This window comes from Cajanus cajan, chromosome 4 (assembly GCF_000230855.2).
Source record: "Cajanus cajan strain Asha chromosome 4, NIPB_CcT2T_4, whole genome shotgun sequence".
Lineage (NCBI taxonomy): Eukaryota > Viridiplantae > Streptophyta > Magnoliopsida > Fabales > Fabaceae > Cajanus > Cajanus cajan.
In genome coordinates this window covers 23,437,745-23,456,811 of record NC_138520.1, presented here as the reverse complement: position 1 = coordinate 23,456,811, position 19,067 = coordinate 23,437,745, and positions in this window count along the sequence as shown.

Genomic DNA, 19,067 nt, shown 5'->3' with positions numbered 1-19,067 from the left:
TGTTTGCATTATTTTTTATTTAATTTATATTTTAAATTTAATAGTTATATATTATTAATTACTTAAAAATTATTTTTCATATGTCTTTTAAAATAGTATTGCATCAATTTGAAAATAATAATAATAATTATGACAATGATAATATTAAGTAAAAATAATTATGATAACAATAATGATCATAATGATGATGATAAGATGAGTAAAATAACAAATAAAATGAAATACTAATTCTTTAAAAATAAAAAACTTTTCAATTGTATATTTATATTTTATAATTACCGCCGTAGGCAACACGACGAGTAAAAGAACAAATAAAGTCAAACACTAACATATAAATTAAAGATAAAGATAAAATATGTAACGAATTACGTATATGATATAAAAAAAAAAACAAGCTTTTCAATGATAAGGTTGCCTCATACCATACGTCACGTCCAATACCTGCAGAAATATTTAAGTTAATTTGGTCCAAAGGAATAGGAATTGACTATAGTATATACGGGAAAATTATCGACATACAGTCCATTTTATTTAAATTTTTTTTGAATTTATGGCGAAGGAACAAAATAAATTATTATATTGGTATATTCAAATTTTATTTTATTTTTAATTATCTTCCTTTATCTCATTTTTTTTTATTTTTTTTCTATTTTTATTACATTAATTATTTTATTTATTGATTTCTCTTTCCTATTTTATTCTTTTTTATCTCTTTATTTTATTAGCATTTTAGTTTGTACATTATATAAGTTAAGTATTTATTATATATAATTAAATTTTATAATAAATTATACATATATATATATATATATATATTATATTTAAAAATTGTATAAATTGATGTTTTTAAAAATGTGAATTATATATTCAATTTAAAATAAGTAATTTATATTAAGAAAAATAATTGTTTTTAATTATTGATAACATATTTTAAAAGTATTAAATTTTAATTTTATAAATAAATATTTAGTCCAACCTAAGAATTAATATAAAAATATAAAATAAAATAAAAAGAGTATGGTTCGCACATGTTAAAAGTACATATATAAAGAAAGATAGGTAGTAAGTCTCATTTCAAACACAATCGTGCACACAACTCAAGACATTATGATGGACTCCTTCCTTCCATGGTGTGTTCTTTGGCTTCCAAGGAGGAGCTCCCTTTTTCTCCACGGTCTAGGAAGAAGGATGGTGGCTGGATGTTCCTCAAGGGTGGTGGAAAAACAATATTGAAGGGTGGAGATGAAGGTGGGTGAAAATGGAGGTGGGAAGGTGGAAGGTGTTTTTGGTGCTCTTGGCTAGCTCTCTCCACCAAGGGTTGGTGGAGGCCACTCAAGGGAAACTCAAAATCTCTTTAGGGTAGAGAGGAGAGGAGGTTGGGAATGAGAATCCTAGGAGACTAAGGAAGGATTTTGAGGCACAAAGGCTCACTCAAAATGCATATATTCCAAAGTGGGTACAAGGTAGAGGGACTAGAGTACTTACAGAGAGAGGAGAGCATCTAGGGTTTCTTAGGGGCATTTGGTCGAAAATTTCAAGCCCAAATGCACCCTAAATGAACCCTAGATGCAGCCCAAATGAAATGGCTCTCATCTCTCTAAAAAGTCTAAAGTATCCCTAGTCCTAGAAAATGAAAGAAATGGACTTTTGACCTCACAAGTCAAAGTTAAGTCCCTAAATAAATCCTATGACTAATTTGCCCCATAATACAAAGGCTAAATAAAAATACAAATTAAAATCCTAATTTCTAATGTACCCCAAAATACAAGGGAAAAATAGGAAAGGAAAGCAACAAGCTAAGGAGAGGGCCCAAAATTCACACATGATAAGCATGGCTTTTGGTGTGGTGTGTTCTTCATCTTCCTCTACTCTCCTAGCCATGGACCTTGTTATAGGCCTTATATGATGCCTCAAGGATGGTCCTCCATCTCATTAGATACATGAACTCTTGTGCGTTTATTTCTATATGTATGATATATCATTTTCTTCGCATAAAGAGTTTGCAAAATATGAGGTAACCTAGGAGTACATGGACCACAATATCACACAATAGGTGACCCTTTTAGTCCACTTTCAACTAAGAAGAAAATCTATAAGAGCCCGTCAGGGTATTATAGCCTCTAAGATCAATGGCTAACCCTATAAATCAACACAAGACGTTTTAGTGTGAGATGTCCATCTGCCTCTAGGATCAACGACTAACGTCATAAACTAACACAAGACTTTTTAGTATGTTTTGTCTTCAGTCACACGTTTTTTGGGAAAACCATTTTTGAGATGTTTGTCTGCCTCTAGGATCAACAATTGATCCCACAAACCAACACAAGACTTTTCAATGTGTTTTGTCCTCATTCACACGTTTTCTAGGAAACTTCCCAGAAGATCACCTATCCCTAAATTTCTCCAAGTTAAGCACGCTTAACTATGAAGTTCTTATGTGATGAGCTATCGAAAAATAGATGCATCTTATTAGTATAGGTAGTACAAATTGATTTCTTTAAGTCATCCTCAATCGTACAATTTTACACTTTTACAAATGTCTAGATCCCTCTCAGTCTAGTGTTTCAGGTTGTTACAAGTCCACCAGGTTCCACCTGATTGGTCCTCAAACCACATTGTACTAGGAGAGAGGACTTGCTCTGATACCACTAAATGTGACACCCTCTACCCCGCATGCCATAATACAATATAAAATTGAATAACCTCAATATAATAAATAAACTTAAAGTTCACACAAGTAGAGAAAATCACATTTTAATATAAACTAGACTTGGCAGAAATAATAATTACAATGGGAATACAAATTAAACAACTCAAAGTAAATAACAAGAATCAAATCCTGTCTAGTCCTAACTAATTCTTCGGTGTCACGTGTCTTGTCAAAGCAAAACCCAACATTGAGGACCAAGCCTCACCACTAACATCCTCAATACCATGTTGATGATTACTTGCAAAAATCACAAGAAGACAACACAAAAGAAAAGGAAGTGAGAAACATCTCAAGAAGACAACACAAAAGAAAAGGAAGTGAGAAACATCTCACTCTAACTCATAGTGTAGGAATGCAAACCAACTAGTCAAACACATACAACATGATATAGCATACATAGTTACACATCATCATATTTAACTCATTCATAGCATAATAAGTAACAATAGATAAGATTATATTGCAAATGCAATGGACATGAACTACATGTTATCATGCATGTGACACTAGTAAAATATCATATATCACATATCACATAACATTTTGTATGATCTCATTAATTCATTGTCAACTAATCTCATATCATAAAATCATCAACCATTCTCAATATAACAATTAATAATTTAACTATCTCAATTAAATATTAGCAACCAATGGCATAAGGGATCACATCACTATAACTCATACATAGCTTACAAGCATATCAATATCACACTCGCATAATACATTTTCATATACGATATTGTGTGGTCCAAACACCTTAGCTAGAGCTATATATATGCTATTAAGTTTATCTTAATTTTATTAGAAAACTAAGACAATTATCTCCAACTTCTATGTTGACCTCAAAAGATAAATATGCCATTTATTACTATAATTACTATAAATAAATAAAAATCTGCAATATTTTAAGCTAAATTTGACAATTTGACCTTTGGTCACTAATTTGATCATAACTTGACTTCTAGACCTCCTTTTTAGGTTATTCCAACGACATTTGAAAGCTAAAATCCAAGGATACAACTTTCATGAAGATAACAAAACTTAATTCTACCATTTAATATACTAGAAAAGCTTACAACGTACACACGTTACATAACTCAATCATTCCTTAACATTTTTATATGATTTTTTGAGTCTAAACTGTAGCTCTAAATGCCTACTTTCTAATCAGAACTCAATTTCATTAATCACATGCAGAGAAATTAGATAAATACCAAGGTATATACATACTAGAATTTTCAAAATCTAACACAACTCACACCCAAAGTCTTTTCTCTCTATCCAATTGGTAAGAACTCTTTATAGGTTATTTACACTCCTAAAAAACACAACTTACACATATAACTACATACACAATCAATCTTCTTGTACAATCACATATGCATTCCCTTAGGATTTTTCAAGAAACTCATAGAGATTTCATACAATTACGATCTCAAAATATGAAATCAATCATCTATTCAAGTAATTCATACCATTAGTTACATACAAGAAGAACAAAAAGTGAAATAGACACCATTTGGGAAAACCCCTCATACATGAGCATACAACAAACACAAGATTGAGGATTAGTCTTACTATCCAACATACAAACTCACACCCAGGGAAAGGTTTCTCACTCTCCCATACCTGGATAAGCTCTAGATGACAGGTCTGGAGTGATTTTCACTACTAGAAAAGTATCATTTTCTTGCGAATTTTCCTACAAAAAAATATTCGCAAAAAGTTTTTGTGAATTTTCTTGCAATAATAATTTCACAAAAAAAATTTACAAATTTACTTGCGAAAAATAATTTACAGATATTTGTTACAAATTTTTTTTATAAAAAATAATCTACAAGAAATTTTTGCAAATTTTTCTACAATTTTAATGATCATAGAAATTTTTTTCCATGGTAAAAATTTGCAGAAAATATTGTAAAAATTTTATTTTGTTTCTTGTAGATTTTCTTGCAAAAATAAATTCACAAGTAATGTTTAGTAAATGGTAGAAAAATTTCACAAGTAACTTTTCCTGCAGATTTTCCTGTCAATTTTAATCCGCAGGAAAAATAAAAAAAATATTTAAATTTATAAATACAATATTTTAAAAAACTTTCAAGTCCCACATTGATTGAAAATAAAACAATTAAAGAGTATATAAGTTAGGGCAACACTTACCTTACAAGTTGTTTGGTATGGTTGAGTGTTAGGCTTATAATCTACAATCTTATAGTGTGTTTGGATGGAGAATTTAAATGGAGTAATTTATTTATTTGACGAATTTTAAATTCTTTGGGATGAAATACCTTGTTTGGATGGAGAATTTATAAGGAATTTGAACTTGAAACATTTGTGAAATTCCTTGAAACAGTAAAATTTCAAATTCTTCCAAAAAAGTAAGAATTTGAAATTCCTCATATTTTTTTCTTATTTCACTTATATATTTTATCTTATCTCTTATCTCTTCATATTTTTAATTATTGAATATTCAAAAATATTTTTAAAATCATTAAATATTATCTAATATTAATTTTAAAAATTATTAAATATTTAAAAATTAGATAATATTTATTTTTATAAAATTTAATTTAAAAATATCAACATATAAATATATTTTTAAAATCAATTTTACCATGGTGGAATTAAATTAATATATCCAACCCAACAATTTAAAATTTGAGAAATTTGAATTGACTTATCCAAACAAAATATTTTAAGAATGATAAAAATTGAAATCAAAGTAATTCAAATAACAAAAATTTAAAATTTCTTGAATTTATAAAATTCCTCATCCAAACACACCATAATGTTTATGAAGTTAGATGAAAAACACATAGAAGGGGGTTGAATATGTGTGTGTGAACAAAGACATTTTAAAATCATTTTCGTAAGAAGGCTCCTTTCGTCCAGTAAAATAGTATTAGTGACTGCTAAACAGAAACTGCTCAGGATTGGTTTAACAAAAACATTTTGTGTCTATAAGTTTCATCATCTACTCAGAGAAAATACTTCTTAAACGAAAACCATTCTTTAGGATAAGAAGTTGAACAATTATGGTTTTCGTCTAAAGATAGTTTTAATAGACGATAAGCATTTGACGAGGTTTTTAGTATATTAGATCACCCAAATAAAGTACGTCTGAAACATTAAAATAGTGCAAGTATTTTATATTGGTTCGTTCAAACTAAGCTACGTCCAGTCTACTTCAAATGAAGGGTTCCACTAGATAATCAATGAAGTGCAAGTATTATTTGTTCAGCCTCTTCAGGCTCGTAGTGAGTATTATTATAGACTACCCAGGTCACGACCACTCCTGGTCTCAAGTATTATCAACCACTCCTGGCTCGTCAACTTCACCTACTGACGCTAATATTCTTTGATCAGCCACTTTTGGCTCCCAATGAGTATTCTTGACCAACTCCTGACCCGCTAACTTCACCACTAGCGCTAGTATTCTTTAATCAGCCACTTCTGGCTCTTAGTGAGTATTGTCGACCAACTCTGAACCCGTCAACTTCACTCATCGACGCTAGTATTATTTCATCAGCCACTTCTGGCTCGTAGTGAGTATTCTTTGACAAGCCTCTCCAAGCTTTACAAGTATTTTTTCCCTAACCTCTTCATGCTTTACATATGATAGCTAAACAGGTTTGGTTTGAGTGTTTAGGTTACTCTCATAGAGAGGATACATAAGTTGGTACACTCACTAAGGTATGCAACCTTAGTTTTTACAAAGATTAAGTGTTTGGTTTACTCTCACAGAGAGGATACATAAATTGATACACTCACTAAGGTTCATGTTTCTAAGATGCACACATGGGACTCCTTAGTCTACAGAGATAATTATACTATGGTACATTTGACTCTACACGCTTTATCTCTGGTTTCGTTGCTTTGTGGGCTTGATATCACTCTTGTTGAAATTGCAAAGCCAAAATCCAACCTTTCAAGGTTTGAGGTAGTGATATATATATTGTCCTGTAGAAATTTCCCGTAGCAAGTGTTTGTTGAAGCAGATATAGTCATTCATGACTAGTTTGATCTTCTCATTTAATGCTCAAGATCTTGCATTAAATGTTGCTTCTTATTTATAGACCTTGCGTGAAGTCTTATTTGCCTTGTAAGCAGCTGTGTTTGAATTTAGCAGAGGCCTAGGATCCTTTTTATCCTTTTCCGGTCAAGTAGCTGTAAAGTGTTGTCCTTATCTTAAAAAGTGATGTACTTTTTCTAACACATGCATGTTTTTGCTTTTGTGTGCTTTTCTTCTTCTTCTTCTTCTCTTCTTTTGATCATGCGTTTACGTTGAGAACTTTCATTTGATCGTAGATGATGCTTGAGTTGCCCTTTGAGACATGATTCCTTATTTTCTTTCATGGCATTCTTCGTCTTCATCTGTTAATCCTATGCATCTTAAGTCTTGTCATTCGTCTGAGAATTTGGCCTTGACGCTTTGACTTCTTCTTGGTTTGGTCAACATTGTAGATGGACAGACTTTGTTTTTGTCTGGAATATCTTTCATTATGTGTTGTCCTTAGTCTAATATTTTGTTGACTTTCTTTTGATATTTGACCCATGCTTCGTCTAATTCCTTATGTTGCACTAGAGGTTGTCCTTGACACATCTTCGTCTGATATTAGACTCATAGTCGTCTGGTGCACAAATTATATTTTGTCTATTCAATGAGCTTGATTAGTCTGATTCTCATGATGTGCCTTGCCTTGACTGTTCTTTTTATCAGAGTTGGCCATCTGGTTTCATCTGATGTTTAACCCATCTTTGTCTTGTTCTAGATTTAGCCCTGTTATGGATTTTCTTCTTATACTTCAAGGTTTTGACTTGTAGTAGACCTCGTCTAGTGTTTGTTGAATGTTCTTTTATTTTTTATCAGACCTAATCTTGTTGCTTGACCACCCTTCTTTTGATTTTCTTATTTAGTTCGTCCAGGCTTTGTAGATCTTGTATTTAATGCTTTTGATCTTGCATTAAATGTTTGCTCACCGAATCTATGTTACATGAAGTCTTTTGTACCGTTTGTTTACTTATATGTTTGACTTCAATCATGACCTAGACATATCTGTACTTTCCTAGCATTGTAGCTGCAAATGCGTTGTCTTTTATTGACTGGTAGACGTACTTGCTCTAACACATGCAACTTTGACTTGTGGATAAGTGCTAGTCCAATTTTCTCTTCTCTCTTCTCCTACTTTTGATGACTTTGTGTGTTCTTCTGAGAGTGTGGATGATAAGCAATACTTTTCGTTGTGATTTATTTGTCTTCAGATGCAATCCAACATTCTTTGTTTTTGTTTGTATATTTGAGTCTCCATCTAAAAAATATACTTTGAATTTTTCTTTTGCCTGGTCAGCTATGCAAGTTCTTGACTCCATCTAGGTAGCTTTGATTTAGATTTGTCCATCGTCTGCGGTCTTGTATCATTTGAGGCTTCATTATTTTCTTTCTTGTGCTGGACTTGATTTCGTTTGATCTCCTCATCTGATGTCTTGTAGCTTTTACCCTTTATCTTTGTTACTCGTGCTCTGTGTTGGGTGTAACGACCCACCCTAGGCCGTCACATCCAGAACCAACCAAAATAAAATAATATATAATAAAGAAAATAGAGCAAGGGCTAGCTACGCTAGAGTGTAAATATACAATAACATATAAATTGTTTCCAAAATATATAACATATTTTTATAACAGAGTCATCATCCTCAGTAAGATTATACAGTAATCCAAAAAGATAATATAATTAGAATATCATGAAAGTATCAAAATAAGACACCCTAGGTGCTGGTTAAGCTCTAAGTCTAGCCACTCCTTAAAGCAGTTACCCAAAAAAGAATCCTTGCTATCGCAAAGCCTCACACCTGATCTGCTCCCCCACATAGTGAGATCATCACAGTCCACATCATGGAAATATAAGGGTTAGCACATATAAAACCAATCATAGTACAATAAAATGGAATATCATTAAACTAAATATTCATCAACAGTATGTATCCATACCAAGGGAAATGACAACATTATAAACAATTATTTCCATGCCAAATATAAACCAATCCAGAATCTAAGGTATACACATCCATGCCAATGCATACATATTTTATGATAATAAAGAATCCATAACCAATGTATACAATCCATACCATATGTATACATATTCCACATCCAAAACAAAGTCACACCACAGTATAATCCATGATGTAACCAACACATCCAAACCAAATGTTGGCCTCAACACATCCAAACCAAGTGTTGATTCGGTGAAACATGTCATCAACCCATGTCTCACACCTAACCTCTCATGGAAAATATACAGTTGGATTACGTCGTCACGTAACCCTGGTGATCGCGGCCACTTCATCCATCGGTATGACTCGGCCTTGCCCCCATACCGGTAGAAAATAGAATACTTAGAGGAGTACTTCAGAATCCACCTAACGTCTGAAGTGGTTTATTATATAACCTTTGGAAAAGTTCCATATTGGAATCCTCACCATGGGACTCCTAATTCCATATTTTTCCAAAGATTATATCCTGATCCCACCAAGAGATCTAATCCATACCATAACCTTACTCCTCTAAGTTGATGGCATCGTAGCTTGCATGAACTTGAGATGATCAACAAAGAATAGGACGCCTTCTCCAAGGATCAAGTTCTTCAAAGGTGGCACAAGGTTTTAGGGTGGATGATGATGGAATGGATGAAAATGGAGGTTGGGTAGAAGGTGTTTGAGGAAATGCTTGAGAAGGGTACTCTAGGGTTGGCTCACTTCATGATGATGAAGGCCACTTCTAGGGTTGTTTCTCTCAAGGTGGAGATGGGAGGGAGGTGGCCGAATTAGCCAAGGGTGACTAAGGAAAGATATAAAGGTACAAAAGGCTCTCTTTATATTCAATATCCAAAGTATTTACAAGGTGTGGTGCCTAGGGTATTTATAGGAGTGGGAGGCATCTAGGGTGCCAAATGCACACCAAATGAAACCCAAATTAACCCTAGATGAAACTTGGTGGCCAAGGATAGAATCTTTGGGTTTAGTTAGGCTACATCTAGGTGCATGATAAGACCATGCAACCTTTTCCCTCCACTTGGGCCTAAGCCTTTCTAAGTCCAAAAATAAGTCCAAACACCACCAAAAATGCGTCTAGCTCCCTAATTAAATACCCTAGCCCAAAATTAAAAACCTATGATCTAAAGCACCCCATAATACAAGGGTAAAATGGGAAATACAAAAGAAAATAAATCCTATGAATAAGATACTCCAAAATACAAGGGTAAAATAAGAAATTAAAGACAAGAGCAAAAAAATAGGAATAAAAATAAATGCTATAAAAACTTAGGAGCTAAGGCCCAAAAGTAGGCTTACTCCTCCTATGGTTTTTCAATACTAACCCATTCCTTTTGCTTCCTTCAATACATCTCCTCTTGGACTTCTTGGCCTTAGTGTTATTCCATCATTCCCTCTCTCTTGAAAAGGTTTTGACCTCAAATCAAGAGGTTCCTCATGGTGGACATCATGACCAACAAAAACATAAAAATAAGCATTAGAGGTAATAGTATATATATGATAGAAATGGAAAGTGTATCCTAAGAGGAGTTCTACTAAAAATGCTAAAAATATTGTCTAAATTAAAAGGACTAGACTCTCTAATGCGAAAGATAGGATCCTCCCCATGGTGAAGTCTAGATGTATAACCAAAACCTAAAAAGGTAAAAAGACTAAAACTATAGCACACTAATGCATTAGTCCTAAAAACTAAAATATCTTGTTGGAGGTACCCAATGTAGTGACCTAGGTATGTACTAGAAAATAAAGAAAACTTAACTAAAAAATTACCTAAACAACTTTGTATTGCATAATTTGTTAGATACATATGAGAAAAAGGTGTTAAGAGGAGTCTAGAAAACTCATATAATCTAAGTTTGTCTTGTAGGGAAGTAACCAAGTTAAGTTCAAATAAATTTGAACTTCCCTCAAGATCAAAAATAGAAAATAGGACACCATTAGATGTATCCAACAAATCATACAAATCAAAAGTTGGGTGCTTTATGAAGACAACTAAAGTAGAAAGAGTCTTAAAGAAAGAAGGCTTATCTTCCTTGGGCACCACGAAGGAAGTAGCACAAGAAGTGGGACTAAGTGAAGTCCACTTCTTCTTCACTAGATCTTGAAGTTGAGATTCTTTTTCTTTAAAAAGGATTTGTTTTTGAATCTCCACTTCATGACTAGTGGCAACGTGAGAGAAAGAGTTAAGGTCTTGATGAATGAAGAGAGTCTTTTTTAAATCATTTTCAATGGGAAAGTGACTCTCTTTAAGCATAAGCCCTTTGGAGGAAACATTATCCTCCTTACTCTTCTCTAAGAGTGTTGGTTGTGTTTCATTTTCTAACCACTCTTGAACTTTCTCTATACTTTTCTTTATTTTTTCTTTCTTTTCTATTTTCTTTTCTTTTTCTTTTCTTCCAAGTTCTTCCTCTCTTTTTGTATTTTCTTCCTCATGCATACTCTTAGGGACTCTAACCTCTTTGGATTTTTGATACCTAGTTGGGACAACCCTAGGTTTGGATCCACTAGTTTCTCTCCCCTCAACTAATTTTGCAAGTAATTGTTTTATTTCCTCCTTATTCCTAGCATTTTCTTTTTCCCTTTTTCTAATTTCTTCCTCTCTTTTTATGTGTACCTCTTCTTTTTTTTCTTATGTACTCTTTTAACTCTCTAATCCCCTCTCTAACACTAGACCTAGTACTACAAGAACTATGACCGTGTACACTTGAATGATCACTCATCTTTGATCAAGAAAAGGTTTTTTCACAAATTTTTTTTTCCAAAAGGTTGGTAAAAAGGTTTTCACAAAGAATGAGTGATAAAAAGGTTTTAACAAAAAGGTTTTCAAGATGCAAGATTGGTATGAAAAGGCCTAAGTGTACAAAGTGAACTATTAAGGGAGGTGGACTACTAAGAATCCCTTAAAAACCAAGTCTTTTCAAGTAAAAATCACTAAGCCTTTTCACACTTTTCTCACAAAAACAATTTTCACAATACTAAGGTGTGTGATGTGCACGCCCCCCTAGTAGGCAAATGAAGCCTTCTAAACGAAACAAATAAACAATGTAAAGTCTTAGGCAAATATACTACCAAAGCTTTAAAGCATGCAAAGGAAAGCACTTAAAGCATATGCTAGTCGGTTTCCTAGGTGAAGGTTTTCAAATCACCTTCAAACTACACGAAACTTCCAGAACGGTCTGTTCCAAAACCAAAACGGTCTGTTCTCCTTTTGGAACAGCCTGTTCTCGGCCCGTTCTCAAATTTAAACCTAGTTTATTTTTGGTGCTTGGAACGGCCCGTTCCGCTTTTGGAACAGCCCGTTCCAAATTACCAAAACACCCTATACCTTTATAAAAATTTACAAAAAATGCCATTAATAAATAATAATAATAATAAAAAATATGGGTATTACAATTCTCCTCAACAACAAAAATTTTCGTCCTCGAAAATTCACTTACTCAAAAAGAGATATGGGTATTGATCCTTCATCCTATCTTTCAACTCCCAAGTGGCTTCATTAGTAACCTCATCCCAAATAACCTTCACCAAATTGATAGATTTACCTCGCAACTGTTTAACTTTCTTAGTAGACCTTGGTAATCCAACAACAAAATCCATGGTTATACTATCCCATTTCCATTCTGGCACTTCCATCATTTGTAACAAACCTCCTGGTTTTTTATGTTCCACTTTAGCTTTTTGACACACAATGCAAGATGCAACATACTCGGCTATCTCCCTCTTCATACCATTCCACCAAAACATTTTCTTCAAATCTTGATACATTTTTGTCATACCCGGATGTACACTCAACTTGCTCTTATGTCCTTCCTCAAGTATCAACTTCTTCAACTCTTTATCTTGTGGAATACAAACTCTACCCTTGTACCTCAAAACTCCATCCATATCTTGTTCAAATCCTTCAGCTTTCTCAGAACCCAACAACTCTCTAACCTTATTCAATCTTGTATCCTGAACTTGTTTTTGTTTCACCATCTCCAAGAAATCACTAGTAATGGTAGTCGTACCACAACTAATAAAATCTGGGGCAATCACAACATTAAGATTCATATCCCTGAATTTTTCTACCAACTCCATCTCTTTAACCATCATGTAAGACATATGAAGAGATTTTCTACTCAAAGCATCTGCCACTACATTTGCTTTACCTGGATGGTACATTAACTGAAAGTCATAATCTTTCAAAAACTCAATCCACCTCCTTTGCCTCATATTTAACTCTTTCTGATCAAACAAATATTTCAGACTCTTATGATCACTGAACACATCAAACTTTGCTCCATAAAGATAATGCCTCCAAATCTTCAAAGCAAAAACCACCGCAGCCAACTCTAGATCATGCGTAGGATAATTTCGTTCATGAGTCTTTAACTTCCTAGATGCATAGGCCACAACCTGTCTATCTTGCATAAGAACACATCCTAAACCTTGATGAGATGCATCACAATAAACCTCAAAAGATTTATTAGGATCTGGCAGAATCAATACTAGAGACGACGTCAGCTTTTCCTTTAACTCTTGAAAACTTCTTTCACACTCTTCCGTCCATATAAAAGGATGATCTTTCTTGGTCAGCTGTGTCAAAGGCATAACTATTTTATAAAATCCTTCTATGAATCTTCTATAATAGCCAGCCAATCCCACAAAACCTCTAACTTCAGTAACTGATTTTGGACGCTCCCACCTCAAAATCGCTTCCACCTTAGTAGGATCAACTGCAATTCCTTGTGCAGAAATCACATGACCCAAGAACTTAACTTCAGATAACCAAAATTCACATTTTGACAACTTTGCAAATAATTGTTTCTCCTTCAATACCTGCAAAACTATCTTCAGATGTTCTTTATGTTCCTCCATAAATCTAGAATAAACCAAAATGTCATCAATGAACACCACAACAAACTTATCCAGAAAGGGTCTAAAAATCCTGTTCATATAATCCATGAAAATAGCTGGAGCATTCGTCACTCCAAAAGGCATAACAACATACTCATAATGCCCATACCGAGTCCTGAAAGCAGTCTTTGATGTGTCCTCCTCCTTTACCCGAATCTGGTGATACCCAGACCTCAAATCAATCTTGGAGAAAATAGAAGCTCCCCTCAAATGATCCATCAAATCATCTATTCTTGGCAATGGATACTTATTCTTGATTATCAATTTATTTAACTGCTTGTAATCCACACATAACCTCACACCACCATCTTTCTTCTTTACCAATAACACTGGTGCTCCCCACGGAGATACACTAGGTCTGATCATTTGTTTCTCCAAAAGCTCTTCAACCTGCTTCTTCAATTCAAACAACTCCGCTGGTGCCATTTTATAAGGAGAAATAGACACTGGTCCTGCCCCTGGTATAAGATAAATACTAAACTCCAACTCTCGCTTTGATGGGAACCCTGGAACATCATCCGGAAAAACCTCTGGGAATTCTCTAACAACATCAATACTATTCAACAACTTTTCATTCTCTACACTAATAAAAGATAGGATCATAAACCCAAGAGCTCCACCCTTCAACAACCCATCCACCTGTCCACTAGAAATAAATCTCTCCTGTTCAACAGTAGGAAAGATTAATCTCTTCTCTGAACAGTCTATCAAAATCCTGTTGGCAGAAAGCCAATCCATCCCTAAAATCACATCCAAATCAGGTAGAGGTAAACAAAACAAATTCACTTTATAACAATGCCCTTCCACCTCCACTGGACATCTCAAACAAACCTCAGAAGTCAAAACAGAACCTGAAGCTGGAGTAGAAACGACTAGATCCACACACAAGGAACTCACAACCAAATTTAACCTTGCCACACATTGATAAGAAATAAAAGAATGTGAAGCACCAGAATCAAATAGAGTAGAAATATCATTACCATCAGCTTTACCCTTTCCCTTTACCAGCTCAAATGACGTTTCAGCTTCAACACCTGTCAAAGCAAAAACACGACCTGCTGTAGTAGGCCGATCCACTTTCTGGTTCTCTCTAGCTAGAGTATTTCTGACATTGCAATCTTTAGCCATGTGACCCACCTTGCCACATTTAAAACACGTATAGTTCTTTGTAGGACAGTCCTTCATCATATGTGGGCCTCCATAGATGTAACATCTAATACTCTGAACAACTCTTGTGGTAGTAGTCCCCATCGGTTTCTTATTAGCATTTCCAATTTGAAACTGAGATGGTCTCTTTTGAGGATGTTTCCCCCTCCCAAATCTAGATGATCCCTTTGGACCCTTTGCCACTCTATTTCCTCCTTCAAATCTCTCAACTGTTTTTGCCTTTTCAACTAGAACTGGGAACTCTACAATCCCCATAGGAACAATAGTCTTTTTCAGCTCATACCTTAAACCCTCACTGAATTTCCTGCATCTCCATGCTTCAGAAATAGCTTGAGAATAGTACCTAGCCAAGTGTTCAAACTTGACCACATACTCTTGTACTGACATATTTCCTTGCTGCAGTCTCAAAAATTCAGCTTCCTTAGCATACCTGACACTATCTGGAAAATATTTCTCTAGAAATACCTTTTTGAAGTTTTCCCAATTTATCGCCTCCCCTCTAGCCTCCATCATAGCTTGAGCACCTTTCCACCAGAAACTAGCCTCACCCACCAACATATAAACAACATAAACTAGCTTCCTCTCCTCTGGACAATGCATCACCATGAAGATTTTCTCCATCTCCTCAATCCACTGATCAGCAACTTCAGGTCCATCAACACCTGTAAATTGAGGAGGATTCCCTTTTCTGAACTCTGACAAGCCCGTATACTCATCAGGTACATTAACCCTAGCTGCTTCAGCAGCAGCCCGGTTGGCCTCCATCTGAGCCAACAAAGTATTCTGTTGTCCAATAGCAGCAGCAATTAGCTCCATAGCCTGAGCAATCTACCGCTCATCCACACCTGAAGAAGGATTAGAATGGTTTCCCTTACAAACCATCCTAATCAAGATAAAAGATCAAGGAGCCCATGAGTTTACACTAAAACACATAATTAATTCCTTTCCAAAATCCATTTCCACACAACAGAAACATAACAAGACCATTTCCCACAAATCCTAAAGAGACTCGACCAGGCTCTGATACCAAAATTGTAACGACCCACCCTAGGCCATCACATCCAGAACCAACCAAAATAAAATAATATATAATAAAGAATATAGAGCAAGGGCTAGCTACACTAGAGTGTAAATATACAATAACATATAAATTGTTTCCAAAATATATAACATATTTTTATAACAGAGTCAGCATCCTCAGTAAGATTATACAGTAATCCAAAAATATAATATAATTACAATATCATGAAAGTATCAAAATAAGACACCCTAGGTGCTGGTTAAGCTCTAAGTCTAGCCACTCCTTAAAGCAGTTACCCAAAAAAGAATCCTTGCTATCGCAAAGCCTCACACCTGATCTGCTCCCCCACATAGTGAGATCATCACAGTCCACATCATGGAAATATAAGGGTTAGCACATATAAAACCAATCATAGTACAATAAAATGGAATATCATTAAACTAAATATTCATCAACAGTATGTATCCATACCAAGGGAAATGACAACATTATAAACAATTATTTCCATGCCAAATATAAACCAATCCAGAATCTAAGGTATACACATCCATGCCAATGCATACATATTTTATGATAATAAAGAATCCATAACCAATGTATACAATCCATACCATATGTATACATATTCCACATCCAAAACAAAGTCACACCACAGTATAATCCATGATGTAACCAACACATCCAAACCAAATGATGGCCTCAACACATCCAAACCAAGTGTTTATTCGGTGAAACATGTCATCAACCCATGTCACACACCTAACCTCTCATGGAAAATATACAGTTGGATTACGTCGTCACGTAACCCTGGTGATCGTGGCCACTTCATCCATCGCTATGACTCAGCCTTGCCCCCATACCGGTAGCAAATAGAATACTTAGAGGAGTACTTCAGAATCCACCTAACATCTGAAGTGGTTTATTATATATCCTTTGGAAAAGTTCCATATTGGAATCCTCACCATGGGACTCCTAATTCCATATTTTTCCAAAGATTATATCCTGATCCCACAAAGAGATCTAATCCATACCATAACCTTACTCCTCTAAGTCCTATTAGCTTTCCAAACCACACACACATAGCATATTCCATAATTACATACAAACTTTTCCATAACCATACCAAATCATTCAATATAATAACATAAATAATTAAACACCTAAAAACAACCATCAACTTAAACACATGACAATCTTCATATAAACAAAATAGCATATTAAAAAATTATACTACCCCTATCATGCTCATACATACTAGATTAAGTCTTATAAGTACTACCCTTACTTGGATAAAAAGGAATCGAAACTAGGGCAGAACCTCCTCCTCACTTTCTCTCTCTAAGATCTCCTCTTCTCCAACTCTCCATTTTCCAACCCCCAGCCCCCTATTTATAGAATTATGCTTACCTAACCTGGAACGGCCCGTTCCGAAAGCGGAACGCTCGTTCTGGGCCCAAAAAATCTACGCAAATTTTTGAACTGGAACGACCCGTTCCAAAACCAGAATGGCCTGTTCCAGGACTCATTCAGAACGGCCCGTTCTCCTTCCAGAATGGCCCGTTCCAAAACTAGAACGGCCCGTTCTCCTTTTGGAATAGCCTGTTCTCGGCCCGTTCTCAAATTTAAACCTAGTTCATTTTTCGTGCTTGGAACGACCCGTTTCGCTTTTGGAACAGCCCGTTCCAAATTACCAAAACACCCTATACCTTTATAAAAATTTACGAAAATGCCATTAATAAATAATAATAATAAAAAAAATGGGTATTACATTGGGAAGGAAGTTGTAATGCAAGGTTTGTAGTTTGTGGGTGGCTTTGTCTGGTGTATATTCTTCTTTTGATCAGACTTCATCCAGTGCTTAGCTCATTTTGTCTTGGTTCTGGTGTAGAAGATGGTCAATGCAACTTGCCTGTACTTATGTTTTTCTGAAACACTAACACATTTGTTAGGAATAATAATATGCATTATATTTGTCTCATTCAAAACCTTATTGGGAATTGCTTCGTCTGACTTAATAGTTTAAATGATTATGTATCACATGTTGGAGGCGTTGAAACAAATGCTTTGGATGAATTTATTGTGAGCATTTGAATGTTGAAGAATTATTGATAGAATTTGTAGTAATTTCTTTGATTTTTTTCGTAAAAAATACTCCTGTGTTGGGACTACTCGAGCAGTAAATCAATACTAGAAAAGTAACGGCATTTAATAGATGCCTTTCATCGAAAATAATGTGTTTTAGGTCAAAAAAGGATTCTCATCGAACATAATGTGTTTTAGGTCGAGGTGTGAAAAGAAGAATTTTTTAAAAGATAAAAAGATAAATAAGAATTTAGTTCCACCTCGACTTAACATATTCCTCGAAACTAAATTCCTAGGGCGGCATCTGTTGGGACTAATCGAGACAAATTCTCTCGGGATCTACCTGAATGTATCGAAAGGGATATACCATATAAAAGTCAGGGTGGATAAAAGTGTTCGATAGTATATCGAATCAAGCAGATGTTATTTGAGCAGTCTAGGGACAGTTACATCAAGGAGGTTATCAGTTAGTCGAAGAAATAAAAAAACGTGGGATGAACGGTTACAAGAACTAACATTTAAGCCACGTAATTGGCGTAGTGGACAACGGTTACGCACCCACGACATGTTGGCACAAAATTTAACCGCTCTCGACTAACTCTATAAATAGGAGGCACATATCACTTCACAAAGGTCAGAAAATTCATACTTGAACTTTTGTAAGCACTTTCTGCCTGCGCATATGGCTTCCGTGCATGGGATTGCTGTTGGGTATGATTTCTTGGCCACATTTTCTTTCTTTTTCTAGGATTAGTTTAGTTTTGTGTAATTTCGTAGTGTAGTTCGTAGTTCATAGTTTGTTATTCTCAAAATCATGATGTTGTAACTTGACAATTATGCGAAGTGGACAATGATTTGTATTGCCAATATATGTATGGTTCATTCCGTTTATTTGAGTATCTACATGTATGAAAATTATTACTTGATGAAAATCTGGAAACAAGTATTTATTAGTCCCTCTGTCTTGTCTCCATTCTTAAGAAAGTTTAAATCGTAAAATACCTAAACTAAAATGATTTTGTGCTAGTTCAAATAAAAAGAACTCATAAATGAATTTCACCACAAACAAATTGGCACGCCCGGTGGGACCCGTTTGATTGAAAACATAATTGAACTAGTTTTAGGTATGTTTTATGA